Source organism: Otolemur garnettii, unplaced genomic scaffold (assembly GCF_000181295.1).
Source record: "Otolemur garnettii isolate 467f Iridium unplaced genomic scaffold, OtoGar3 scaffold00044, whole genome shotgun sequence".
In the NCBI taxonomy this organism is placed as follows: Eukaryota; Metazoa; Chordata; class Mammalia; order Primates; family Galagidae; genus Otolemur; species Otolemur garnettii.
The window spans coordinates 12424416-12437310 of NW_003852439.1; the positions used below are offsets into that span (position 1 = coordinate 12424416).

The 12895-nt window shown below is 41.9% G+C and overlaps 1 protein-coding gene across 3 annotated transcripts in view; it reads left to right on the forward strand.

The window, feature by feature from the left end:
- RBFOX1 (RNA binding fox-1 homolog 1) overlaps window positions 1–12895 on the forward strand; it is a 1537420-nt gene that overhangs the window by 80377 nt on the left and 1444148 nt on the right. The gene's annotated exons all lie outside the window — the stretch shown is intronic.

Here is a 12895-nt window from a genome sequence, read left to right on the forward strand (position 1 = left end):
ATACATTTGCAGTCACGATTGCCTGGGTAAGATATAAATCCTAGATATTAGAATTTTTATGCTTTAGAAATAATAAATGAGGGCTTACCAATTAAAGATAAAAAATTACTTGGCTGGGGAGAGTAGAATATTTTATCAGTATTATTAAAATTTAAGGGCAGCTGAAATGCCACAGGAATCTTTGTACAACATTTTAGTTTAAAAAGTTGGCTTAGGGATGAGTTACATTCTTTTCTTCAATTTTACATCAAACAGGATATTATATAAATTTTTTAAAAAAGAGCAGAACTCTTGTTGAATCAAATACAGAGCTTTTCTCCAGTTGTAGTCATGTGATTTTATCCTTTATATTTGGAAATCACCTCTTTGTGCATCTTGGGTCCATAATAATTAAGTTGTCACCTTCTCGAAATAATGTTCAGACCACATATGGGATAAATAACTTCATGTGATTTGTTATAGACCCAAAGATTTTAAAACATCGATATTTGATCTGTCAGCACTTCTGCTATCTCGGTACATGCGTATAATTTGTGGATGATCACAATAATTTTTCTGAGTCTCATTTTTGTTTTTCTCTATTTTCTTCATTTTTTTTTTTAAGTTCATTATTCTCAACAGCTCTCTGGAGCTCTGTTCTTTGTTTTTTCTCTCTAGGTCATTGTGACTTCTTTGCACCATCATCACAATTCTCCATAGCTTCATAAATAACCTCTCTGGAAACTGATGATTGCTAAGGAATTACACAGAATTTTAGGTAGGCGCTAAAAATATATGTACGTAAAATAAAATAAAAGATTGCCTGTTCAGAAGATGGTCCTATTTAGGGGAAGCAGAATTCTGTACCCTGCACAAACACAATTGATACCTAAGTACTATGCATTTTTAAGCAGCCATTTGTGAAATGATGTGGACTTAATGGCAGATTAAAACAACTGCCTGCTGGGCTGTTTCAAAAAACAAAACCCTCCAATTAAGATGGATCCATGCAAATGTGAAATCAATCCACCATAACACTGAGCGCTTTCTATGAGAAGGACACTCCACTAGTGACATGAAAGGGGAATAGAAGAGCAGGGTGTCATCTCTGTGCTTAAGAAATGTATAATCTAGATCAGTGATTTTCAACCGGTGTGCTGCGAAAAATTTTAAAGATCATTAATTAAATTATTTTTGAAAGAAGCTCAAAGCACTGTAAGTATATTCTTTTTTTCATTCTTTTTTTTAATTTGATCAGCATAATTTAAGTGTGCCACACAAGTTTAATTGCAGGTTCAAGTGTGCCGTCAGATAAAGAAGGGTTGAAGATCACTGATATAGAACACTTTAGTCCCTCATCCCCCAGGGGGCACTTGTCCAGTGCAAAAGGGCAGCTTTCCCCACAAAGAACTATCTGGCCCCACATGTCAGTAGTGTTGAGGTCACAAAACACTCGTGTAAGAGAAAGGGGAAAGGCACGTGTAGAAAGAGCTCTGATGTTCCGAGGCAGTTGTAATAGGGACCAGCATACTTATGTGGGGGTTCAGAGGAAGGAAGAGACTCTTGTGGGTTATGTTGGGTGGATGTGAAGGTCAGACCTCATGCTAGAGTTAGGAAATTCGGTTTGCCTTGAAGAGTGGGCAAAGATAGAGGATGAGGGCATTTCACAAAGAGAAATGGCGACATGAGAATGATACTCGTTCCTTATCTGTGAGTACGGCGCACACACAGACTCTAAGCAGTTAGAACAGAAACACAGTGTCACATCAGGGTCATGAACACTAACCTCATGTCAGCCTTGGGACAGCCACTTTCTTAAGGCTCAATCAGTGGTCCATCCTTGCCCAAAGCAACTCTAGGGTAAACTGGGATGGATTTATGAACTCCTTGAAGCCCTTGAATAGGAAACAGACTTCACCTGATGTACAGAGTGGGCTGTGCAACCACTGAAACCTTTTGAATTAAGGAGCTTCTAAGAAAATTCTTCACCCTTCTTCTACATGCTTTGTCAGTGCATTTATTAAAAGGATAAGAAGGATATGAAGCATATACAGTAGACCCTCTATAGCTGACCACCTCCCTACACTGACCACTTCTTTAGGTTGACCTAATTTTCATACACTGGACATGCACCACACATACGTGTCAGGAATTAGGCCTAATTTCTTGTGGTGGCCGCCTCCTTGTGTTGATAGTTTGTTACAGTCCCTTGGGGGTCAACATACAGAAGCTCTACTGTAATTGAATCTTCTCATAAGGCTGTCACATGGCAGCCTTATGCAGCAAACTCCACGAGTATGGCTTTTGACAAATATCTATTATAAATAAATTGGATATTTCTAATATCAGTGGTTTGTGGTGACAGGGCAGGAGAAAAACCTGATGATGAAGGCAGTATTTTAAGGAGTTTAATTTTGGGGCAATATACAGAATAATTTGGAATGAGAAGATATAAGAAAAGAAGACCTTTTTAATTGCTTGGACACAGGCAATGGGATCAGAAATAGAGACAAGTTAGAGGTGTGATTATTAAAGAATCCGTACAATCTAATCTCTCTCATCTTCCCTTAAGTGATTTGACAAAAAGGGATAAGTCTATGGATTGGTAGAAATAATTCACATAAAATACCTGGCCCAGGAGAGAAGTGATTTTAAACTTAAGAGATATATGCTAAAGGAGTGATTATGAAAGAATTGGTACAATCTAATCGCTTTCATTTTCCATTAACTGATTGAATGAAGAAGCAGTTAACATTATGGATTGTAGGAAATAATTCACATAAAACATTGGCTCGATGGAGGAGTGTTTTTGAAACCAATAGCTGGTATATTCCACTCCTTCCAGTAGCTAGCTGGTGCAGATTAACCCTTGAATTCATCATTATCATGAAGATGATAATAAATTGATTGCATGGACTTTGAGAATTCTCACTGAAAGGACTATATGATAAGAGTCAATGTAAGCATTATGAACATTGCCTGGAATCTGAATGTGAAAATAATAAATATTACTTAGAATGTTTGTCCAATACATGAATTCCAATAGAGAAATAAAAGTTAATGTTGGCATATGGTATGTTTATCACTTGAGTAATAAAAGTACATAAAGGAAATCATGTAAGGAGTAAGTTTTGAGGTGAGAGGTGGAGTGGACCCAATTTTACATGTCCAGAGTTTAATATAAAGACAGCACATGTCAAAGCAAAATGCTTAGGAGGCATTTGGAGGATGCAACATCTGAGAGACTAAATCTGTGTAGAATGAGAATTTGAGCTAGAAAGTGTGGCATAAAGTTGCTATGTCTATTATTTAAGTCTCTGTTTACTTTTTGCCTTTGTAACTTTATTAGGGCCTAGGCCATGAAACTCAATTCCAGCCATGAAACTCAATACAATGTAAATGTATCAGTCAGCAAGTGGCACCATAATGCTGTGTAACAAAGCATCCCAGAGTGTTGCTCATGTATTTTTCTTACTCATGGATCCACATGAGTGCAGTTGCAGCATGAGTTCAGATCTTTGTCAGGTGTCCTTCATCCTCCTTGGACCAGAGACTTCCTTGAGCATGTTGCTCTCATGGTGAGATGGACAGAGTACAAGGCTAATTGAGAAAGCATGTTCAAGCTTCTGTGCACACCACATCCCTTACTACCCTGTTGGGAGTATGTTATACTGCATGTTATATGGCTAAACCCAAGGCCAAGCATCAGTGTGGCCACCAGGTGAGGAAGGGATTTTGAACACTACTTTAAAGAGTAAAAGTCAGGACCAATGATTCACTTTAACACCAAGACATAACTGGAAATACTGGGCAGAGGTGATTTGGGGAAAGCTTATGTGTTTATGAAAAATGAGACCAAAGCAGCTGGCACCAATTGCTGGCCCTTTTTCATGCTTCCTGTGTGGACTTGTGGCAGCCATCATATGGTCATGTTGAAAAGGCAAGACAGCAGGGGACACAGCCATGGTATTTTCCTGCATGGAAGCAAGGGCAGAACTTGCCTGTCTCCAGATGTATTGATACTGGAGCCTGGAAGCTGTGCTTTCTGCTACTCACAGTGAAAAGCTATGCTAAGGTCACTGTAAGGGTGTGAGGAGGGGAAAGAGGAGAAATTCAGCTGAACCTTGGGTCTCACCCGCATTTGGAGAGCTGGGGCTGTGCCATGCCTGGTGTGTAACATACACTCTGGCAATGTTTGCTGTCTGGGATTGATTTGAAGGAGTCAGAGAGGCTGCTTTCCCTGCTCCTTTTTATACCTATTATTCCACTGCCAAGCCATTCTCCTTTGCTCCCATCCCAGAGAAACCTGTATCACCACCAGCATAATAATGGCATTTTATTATCACAATCTGAAACCCTAGCGTGGGTATCCTGCTGTTTTAAATAGAGCAGGTTTCTGTCAAAGAGATTTCACTTAGGACTAAGCGTGACTATTCAAACTATTGCCACCTGGGGAGAAAGTCTTTATTTACCATTCTTCCTAGATGTCAGTCTCTAGATAGGTATGTACTCATTTTTTTTTCTCTCTCTCTCTCTTCATCTTCTCTCATATTCACAAAGAAAAAAAGTTTGTGTTATTATGGGGTTGATCTAATGTCAGTGAGGAAATTCTTCTCTCATTGGTCATTTCATAATTAGACTCTTAGCTGAATGCCATTTCCATTGCGTGTGTTTGGGAATCATCTCGCAGGTGGTATTAAATTGTATGACTTCCTTTGAAATCGAAGGCAATGAGAACATTTTAGCAGGAGTATCATCATCTTTGAGTGTGTATAGCTTTTTCCTTATTGCTTATCGTGTCATAAGGCAATAGTTGCCTCAGTTGTACTGACAGCCCATTTTTCTGATGGAACATTGCCAGTTCGAATCTTGACGGCACAAAAGTTTTCTTGGAGAGGAATATAACTGACGGATCACTAAGATTGCCTTTAGTTCCATATTTCTGATACTGTTTTTATCAGATAGATAATGAGGACAAGCCTGCCTTGTCTCTTGGCACTAAATCCCTTTGCAGTTTCTTTTAGAACCTTTTCTGGTCTGGGATGACCAACGGGTAAGATGCTCGTGAGAAATCGTTGGCAGACGGTGGGGTAGAAAAGTCTAAATCTTAGGATTTCATTGTCCATTACAATTTAATAAATAAAAATGAGAGAGGCTTGTGTAGAATTGCAAACTTTTTGTTTTCCAAGAGAAAAGCACTGAAAAGAAATTGCTATTTATGATCATGATAACTTTATAAAATAAAGTGCATTTAATCCATCTAAAATAGTAAGGATATCACAATGGAACGGCCTTTTCATTGATTTGTGAATGTTGGTTACCCAAGGGGTGGACTGTAGTGGCATCACACTCCTCTACATAACATCCATTTCATTCCTCCGCCCTTGAATAGCGGTCGGGAGACAGGAGAGCCCTGAGCTGAAATGAATTCTAGGGGTAGTATCTCATTAATCCCAGCCAGGTTTTTTGTTCTGTGAGCCATTCAGTCTTTCTTGCAACTAGTTATCATTTCTCTAAAATTTGCTTACAGAGTTGATTTACAAAAATAGACATTGGCCTGGGTTTGGGCTGTGGGGTCATAATTTTCTAACCCCTGATATACACCACACATGATAAATCTGGAGCTCAAGCCTCTGCCATCCCCAGCATGGCCCTCTCCTGGCCCACAAAGCTTGGTTTAGGGATAGGGAAATAACACACTGCACATTAATGAAACATGAAGGTCTGCTAATTAAAGTTTCCTGGTTCCTGAGACGGAACATACTTCCTTTCACTGCAGTGGAAATTTTCTTGCAACCTTAACTGTTGTAGCCACCTTACGTTCCGCTTGGAAATGAAGCCAGTGCAGGCCAGGATAGGAGCAAAGAGCAGAGCAACAGAGAAATTAATGGGCTCCATTGCTTGTGTTAACCCATGGAGTTCGTTACTGTTTAGTCAGGTCAGAGTTGGGTTTCTGTTATTTGCATGTACACATGTCTCAGCCAGTAGAGGAGAAAACGGACCCCTGTGAATAGGATATTACCCAGAATTTAAAGAAGTGGGAAGCAGAAATAGATGAGATCCAGGGACAGAGGAAAAGAGATTCTGGGCCCCTCCTCAGTAAAGGTATTGAGATAATCTCCAGTGGCAAGTGCGTGAATCCTTTTCAAAAGCTAGGGTATTAAGCATATGATTGGAATTAGTAGGGTGCATCTCCAAGATGGAAAATCCTTCTGCAACTCCAAACTTCACTGAAATCTCATGCTCTCACTAAGGCTTTCTTGGAGTAGTTCTGCACAAAACAAGGCTAAGATGCTGAGTTGTATTCTTGGGTAAGCTAGCTCAAGGTGAAAGAGAATCTCTGTGGGAAGGGTGAGAGTGTAGGGCAGGCATCCTCAAACTATGGCAAACTATGACCCGCGGGCCACATGCAGCCCACCTAGGACATTTATCGGGCCTGCCAGGTGTTTTTGCCACCGCTGCCAGTCCTGCTTAGCAGCCCACTGGTCCCAGGGCCCATAGTCCAGCCCTCCAACGGTCTGAGGGACAGTGAACTGGCCCCTTGTTTAAAAAATTTGAGGACCCCTGGTTTAGGGGCTAGAAAATTAAAGCCAGAAATGAACACTAAGTGTGTAAATTCCTGGGAATTTGTGGACATTTTTGGAAGGACATTAATCACACACACATACACACACACACAAAATACGTGACAATTACCTTTAAAACCCAGAATACAGGTTCACCTTCATCCCCGTATTGGTTACATATTCTAGATGATGAGGAATAACAACCATTTCTGCCCTGCAGTATTGGATCACCTTTTACTATAATTTGAATATGCCTCTGGCATATTCAGATGTTGTCACTGTGACAGTGTTAAGAGGCAGGGCCCGCCCTCCATCATGAATGTGCTGAAGACCCTTATCAAAGAGGCTTCACGGAGCATCTGGGTCTTGTTCACTCCTGCCTTCTGCTGTGGGAGGACATGGTGTTCCCACCCTCTGGAAGATGCAGCCTTCATGAAGCAAATGAACATGCCGACACCTGGAGGTCCCAGTGACCAGGAGAATAGGTGGCAGGAACGGAAGCCACCTGGATCTCGGGAGGCAGCATGCGAGGCCCACATGCAGACAGAAGGTTCAATGCAGGGAGAAGGTGAGAGGCCACTGTATGATCCAGCTTCCCTTGTACCAGGTCATAGCCAGCTGATGGCCCCTGGCTAACCCCTTAGGTGGGGCTTGCAGGATTCCTCTGTGGACATTCATGGATCTTCGAGGTCCTGAGTATACAGAAGACAATCACAGATTCCCGGCGTTTCTGCCAGTTGGGTGCTGATTTGACTGTGTCCTCACTATGTGAGCTTGAGCTCATCCTGTAAAGTCTCAATACCCAGTTTTCTTACTGCAACACCAGGGTTTTCATTTGGCCAGATTGGGGAGAAACCCAGGCATGGAGGGCAGGTGTAACATGCTTTGTTCAGCTCACAGGAAGGCAGGAAGAACAAGAAGAGCAAGTCTGCCTAGCAGCAGGTCCCTCTGCACCTTTATATCCAGGGGATCAACAGTGGCACCATGCCAAGAGCAGTCACGTATGCATGACGTCGCTGTACCCAGATGTGGCTGTCTAGGAGCATAAGGCATGTTATAGCAAGGCGATAGGCCAGAAAGATCAAATACTTTTGTGTGTCCCTGCACTTACCCATGAAAGTCTGCTCTCGTGCAGCTGGGATGCTGTTTTAGTGACAATCAAACACAATTAGTGCCTTGCTGACACACAGCTTTTCCATGAAGAAAGTGGCCTCTCTGGTTTCACTCACTGTCTCCCACTCTTTCACTCTCAGCTTTGGGGTGGTGAGTGACTCCCAGGAGTGCTTGCTGTTGTCAGATGCCTGGTCCTGATGGTCTGGCCTGGCTGTGTTCTCTTGCTTGAAACATGCAGGACTTCCTTTGTAGGGACCTGAGCAGGTTGGCGCTGGCTTGCCTGTGAGAGATAACAGACCTTGGGACATATGTGATCCTCTTTTTCTCTTTGCATTTTTATTGAGGTGAAGTTCACATAACACAAAGTAAACCATTATGCATTTTAAAGTGACCAGTTCACTGGCATTTGTGACATTTACATGTGTGCAACCATAACCTCTACCTAGTTCTAAGCCATTCTTATCATTCTAGAAGGAAATTTGGACCCAGGAAGAAGTCACTTGCTGTGTCCCGCCCATCCAGCCTCTGGCATCCACTAATCTATTTTCCATCTAAGGTTATTTCCCTCCTGGGTATTTCATATTAATGGAATAATACAATATGTAACTGTTTGTATATGACTTCCTTCAGTTTAGCATAGTGTTTTTTCAAGGTTCATCTGTATCATAGCATGTGCCAATGCTTCGTTTCTTTTTATGGCTAAATAATATTCCTCTGTATGGGCATACCACATTCTGTTTAACCATTCATTAGCATTTGAGTTGTCTCTACCTTTGGGCTTTTGTGAATAGCAGCTGTGAACAAGTATTTGCTTGAATTCATGTGTCTAGTACTTTTGGGTATTTACCTAGGAGTGGGACGCTATGTATTATGTTTAATTTATTGGGGAACCACTGGAGTGGTTTCCATAACCACTGCACCATCTCACATTCCTGTCAACAACCCATGAGGCTTCTGGTTTCTTAGTGCTTTCCTGAGGGGTACTGGAGAGAACTGCAGCGTCCCCGGCCAGCTTACTACTTGTGGGATCTTGGGTGGCTCATGTAATTTGTCAGTGTCCCCGTAGGTATAGTAAGTCTGATTGTAAAATGTACACCTTGTTTTTGTTTTTGTTTTTTGTGAGGATTATATAAGAATGTCATCTTGGCTCGATAAGTACTAGGTGTCTATAATAATTATTTTTGTCATTAATTGTTACTATTAATTTTGCCTTTCAGTCTCCACCTCTTTTTATTCTCATGCTGGCACTCAGCTTGTGGCCCTGAATTCAGAGCACTGAGTGACCTTCCTGCACCTGAAACCATCCTTGTTTTCCTCCTTTGCAGGCATCCATCCGGATGCTACTAATACCCACTGCAGTCGCCCCTCAGTTTTTCATGAAAACATTTCTAGTGTCTGAGGATGCACACCCCGGACCTAGGCTGGGGGCTGGTGAAGAGCAGAGAGGAGGGTGAGGACATCTCACGCCCTTGTGTGTGGCAGATTTATTTTTGTTCTTTCTTAAAACTGCTACACTTCATCTTATAGAAATGGATTTTATAATTTTACCTTCTACTTGATGATCTTGCCATGTGTTACCCATCCACAGCACCACAATAAAAAGACTAATCTTCATGTTTTACCCATGTGTCAGGAGCATGTGAGGTCCAAGTTTGCCCTGGACCTCCAGGCACAGCCTTGTCAACCCCTGGAAGTGTGAGTGTCAGCTTTGCAAGAACTTCAGCACAGACAAGAAACATCTAGAACCCTGGTCAAAATGTAGGGTTTGAGGCTCTGCTGTGAGACGGAGGCTTCCTGTGTCTGCCGTGGGCTCAGGAGTCTGAAATCCTAACAGACTGCACTGTGAGTATGAAGTAGGCTCACCTGTCCACGTGGGGGCCGCCTCTGGGCTCACCTGTCCACGTGGGGGCCGCCTCTGGTGAAACATCAGGCTGGGTGATAATGTTTGAAATCTGGGTCCAACCTGCTTCTCTTCATGTCAGGCTGCCTCTTACACCCAGCACACCCCAGGCCCCAGCCTCCAAGGATGACCTCTGGGATGCCCGATGACCACATCTGCCTTCCATTGTGTCCCATAGCATCATTCCACTGGCCATGGTGTGTCCCTGCCTAGTCCAGAGGAGCTTTGCTGCTCACACACGTGGGGCTCAGATCAGTGGTGTGCGACCTTCCCCAACTCTGCCTCAACCCCTGCCCCCAACTTGAATTTAATTGTGTTTTTCTCTTGTGTGGATGATATACAACTACATTTTTAAAGGAGCTTTCTACATACTGGGAATTCTTGAATCAACAAAGGAATTCTATGAATTCCCTAATCCTTTTCCTTGCTGTCTTCACCATTTTCTCATTTGGGTTAATTGATGATGACATCGTATCATACCCTGCCTTGTAGCCACCTTCCTGCATTAGCCATCCCCGGGTACCCTCCTTCCCTCATTTGTGCTGTAGAGGAGCTGTGAGGCCTCCTCACTACACCTGCTGTCCCCATGACTGACTGACATGGGTTGGGGGGGCACGTGCTAAGTCAGCAGCTGGGCCTCAGTGGCTCTCCCCTCCCTGAAGAGGAGGTGAGTAACACTTATCTTTCCAGTAAATGGGAAGAAAAGGCCAGGGAACTTTTTCTTTCATTCTGTGGGATTACAGAAGGTGATCTATGTGGCTGTGTGTACGTGTAAAAATATCCTCTCTGATAAAAGCACCAAAAACTACTGCCAGTGAACTTCAGGGTAAGTAAATGAGCTATTAGTTAAAAATACCGAGAAACCACAAATAGAAAAATAAAGCTGTTTTTCATCAACCTTTAAAAAATAACTACTGCAAATATACAGAGGGTGCCAAAAAATGTATACACATTTTAAGAAAGGGAAAACTATACTAAAATTGTCATACTCAAGTCACGTTTGATTTCTGCAGTACAAGAGATGCTCAGTGTGACTTTGTGTTCATTTTCTGTTGTCGATATATACTGAGTATTACAATTTTGATACAGTATTTTTCCTTTCTCAAAATGTGTATATAATATTTTGGCATGCTTGTATAAAACCCTGTTGTTCCTTAGAGAATACTCGTCTTAGTAACATACGTGTCTATAGGAAGAATCTTTGCTGTAACTTTGAGAGATACTTTGCAAGCATTGTAAAATGGGTAGGAGACTCCTCAAAAGGCTAAATGCAGAATTATTATATGTGATCCAGCAATTCCAGTCCTAGGAATATACCCAAAGGAATCAAAGACAAGGGGTTGGACAGATTTCTATACCAGTGTCCAGTGACATTATTCACAATAACAAAAGGTGGAAACAACCCCCAAATCCATCCGTGGATGGATGACAGATAAGATACAGTGTACACAGACAAAGGAGAATTACTCATCCACAAAATGAAATGAAATCCTGACATGTGCTATAACATGGATGAGCCTTAAAACCGTTATGCTAAGTGAAAGAAGCTAGATACAGGAGAACAAATATATGATTCTACTCTTAGGAGGCACCAAAGCCATCAAATTTATCTAGAGAGAACGGAATAGAAGTCAGCATCAGCTGGGGTGGGAGGATTAGTGTTATGGTGTAGGGCAGTGGTTTCAACCTTTTTTTATCTCACAGCACACTTAACCTATAGTTAAACTTCCGCAGCACACTTGAATTATATTGAGCAAAAAAGGAGTGAAAAACAAGAATAGACTTACTGCACTTTGGTCTTCTTTTGAATATAATTTAATTAATGATCTTTAAACATTTTTGATGCCCACCTAAGATACCCTCAAAGCACATTGGTTGAAAATCACTGGTGAGTACAGAGTTTCACTTTGATAAGATGAGAAAGTTCTGGAAAGTAATAGTGATGGATGCACGACATTGTGAAGCTGCTAAGTGCCACTGACCTCTACATGTAAAAATAGTTAAAAGGTAAAGTTTTTGTTAGGTATATTTTACCACAAGAAAAAAAAAAAAAATAAACAACAAAAAAAAATAAAACAACTGAAGCAAGGCTCTTCCCTGCCCATAAAGGCACCTTCCCTCTCTGAGCCATGCTTTGGTTTCTGGCTGCCTTAGAGTTGGAAACTGGTGACTCTCAGGCCATAACTGACCCCTAGAGGTGTTTTGTTTGAACCACACAGTTTAAGTTTGTATTTATTTGTCAACATCTTAATATGACGTATTTGGCATCAAAATCTAAAACTAGGTTCCCATTTCTCTTCAAAACTGGATGGTCCATCCATGCAGGATCCACATCCCTCATGCCACTCTGTGCCCCTCTAAAGGAGCCCTTGCCACTCAGTCCCCTTGCCACTCAGCCCTTGCCACCTGGGCCTCATGGCTGCTAGGAGTTACAGTCGGGCTAAAAGCTTTCATACTTCTCAGAGTGGAACAGAGCCTTCCTAGTGGACTTTTGGATTTGATTATTGTCATGTAGATGAGCCCTCCATGGCATCTAAGGATTGACCCAAAGACTGTTTTATATATTCACTACAGTCTGGGACCTGTTAGTTCCAGAGCCCGCTGTTGCCAAACTCTATTATAGTTTTACACATCCAATTAATTTAATTTATTTAACTTTTAAAAAATTTCAGATTAACATGGGGGCACGTATGATTAGGTTATGTATTTTGCTTCTGTAGGCTTAAAGCCCAAGTGGTTGGTGTGTTCTTCACCCAGGAAGTGCGCAGTGTACCCCTGCAATGGACCTGAGACCTTTGCACGTGAATGTTCGTAGTAGCACAATTCACAGTCGCAAAGATATGGAAACAACCCAAGTGCCGTGAATGGATTAATAAATTATTGTATGCATACCAAGAAATAGTAGACAGCCATAGAAAGATGGAGATTTTGTATTTTTTGTAACAACCTGGATGGAATTGGAGACTTATTTTCCTAAGTGAAGTAACATAAAAATGGACAAACACCACATATACTCAGTACTAAATGAGAACTAGTAGAGTAACGCTTACAAGCTCACATCTAATTAATTTGAGAATACTCTGAACATGCTGATTTATAGCCATGTAGAACCCGCCTGATTTGCACACACTACCAGCAGTTATTCCTTGGAGAAGGGGGGCCTTGCAGTTATGAGGCCCCCTGGTTGCTCCAGCCTTTCCAGCTCTCTGATCCAGACTCTCCACTAGCCACCTAGACAAGTAACCCCTCCTGGCCATAGCTCCTATTCCCTTCTGGTTCTCGGCCCTTTCATGAAAGCCAGGGGACACGCAGATTCCTTCTCACCCAGCCCTGTCCA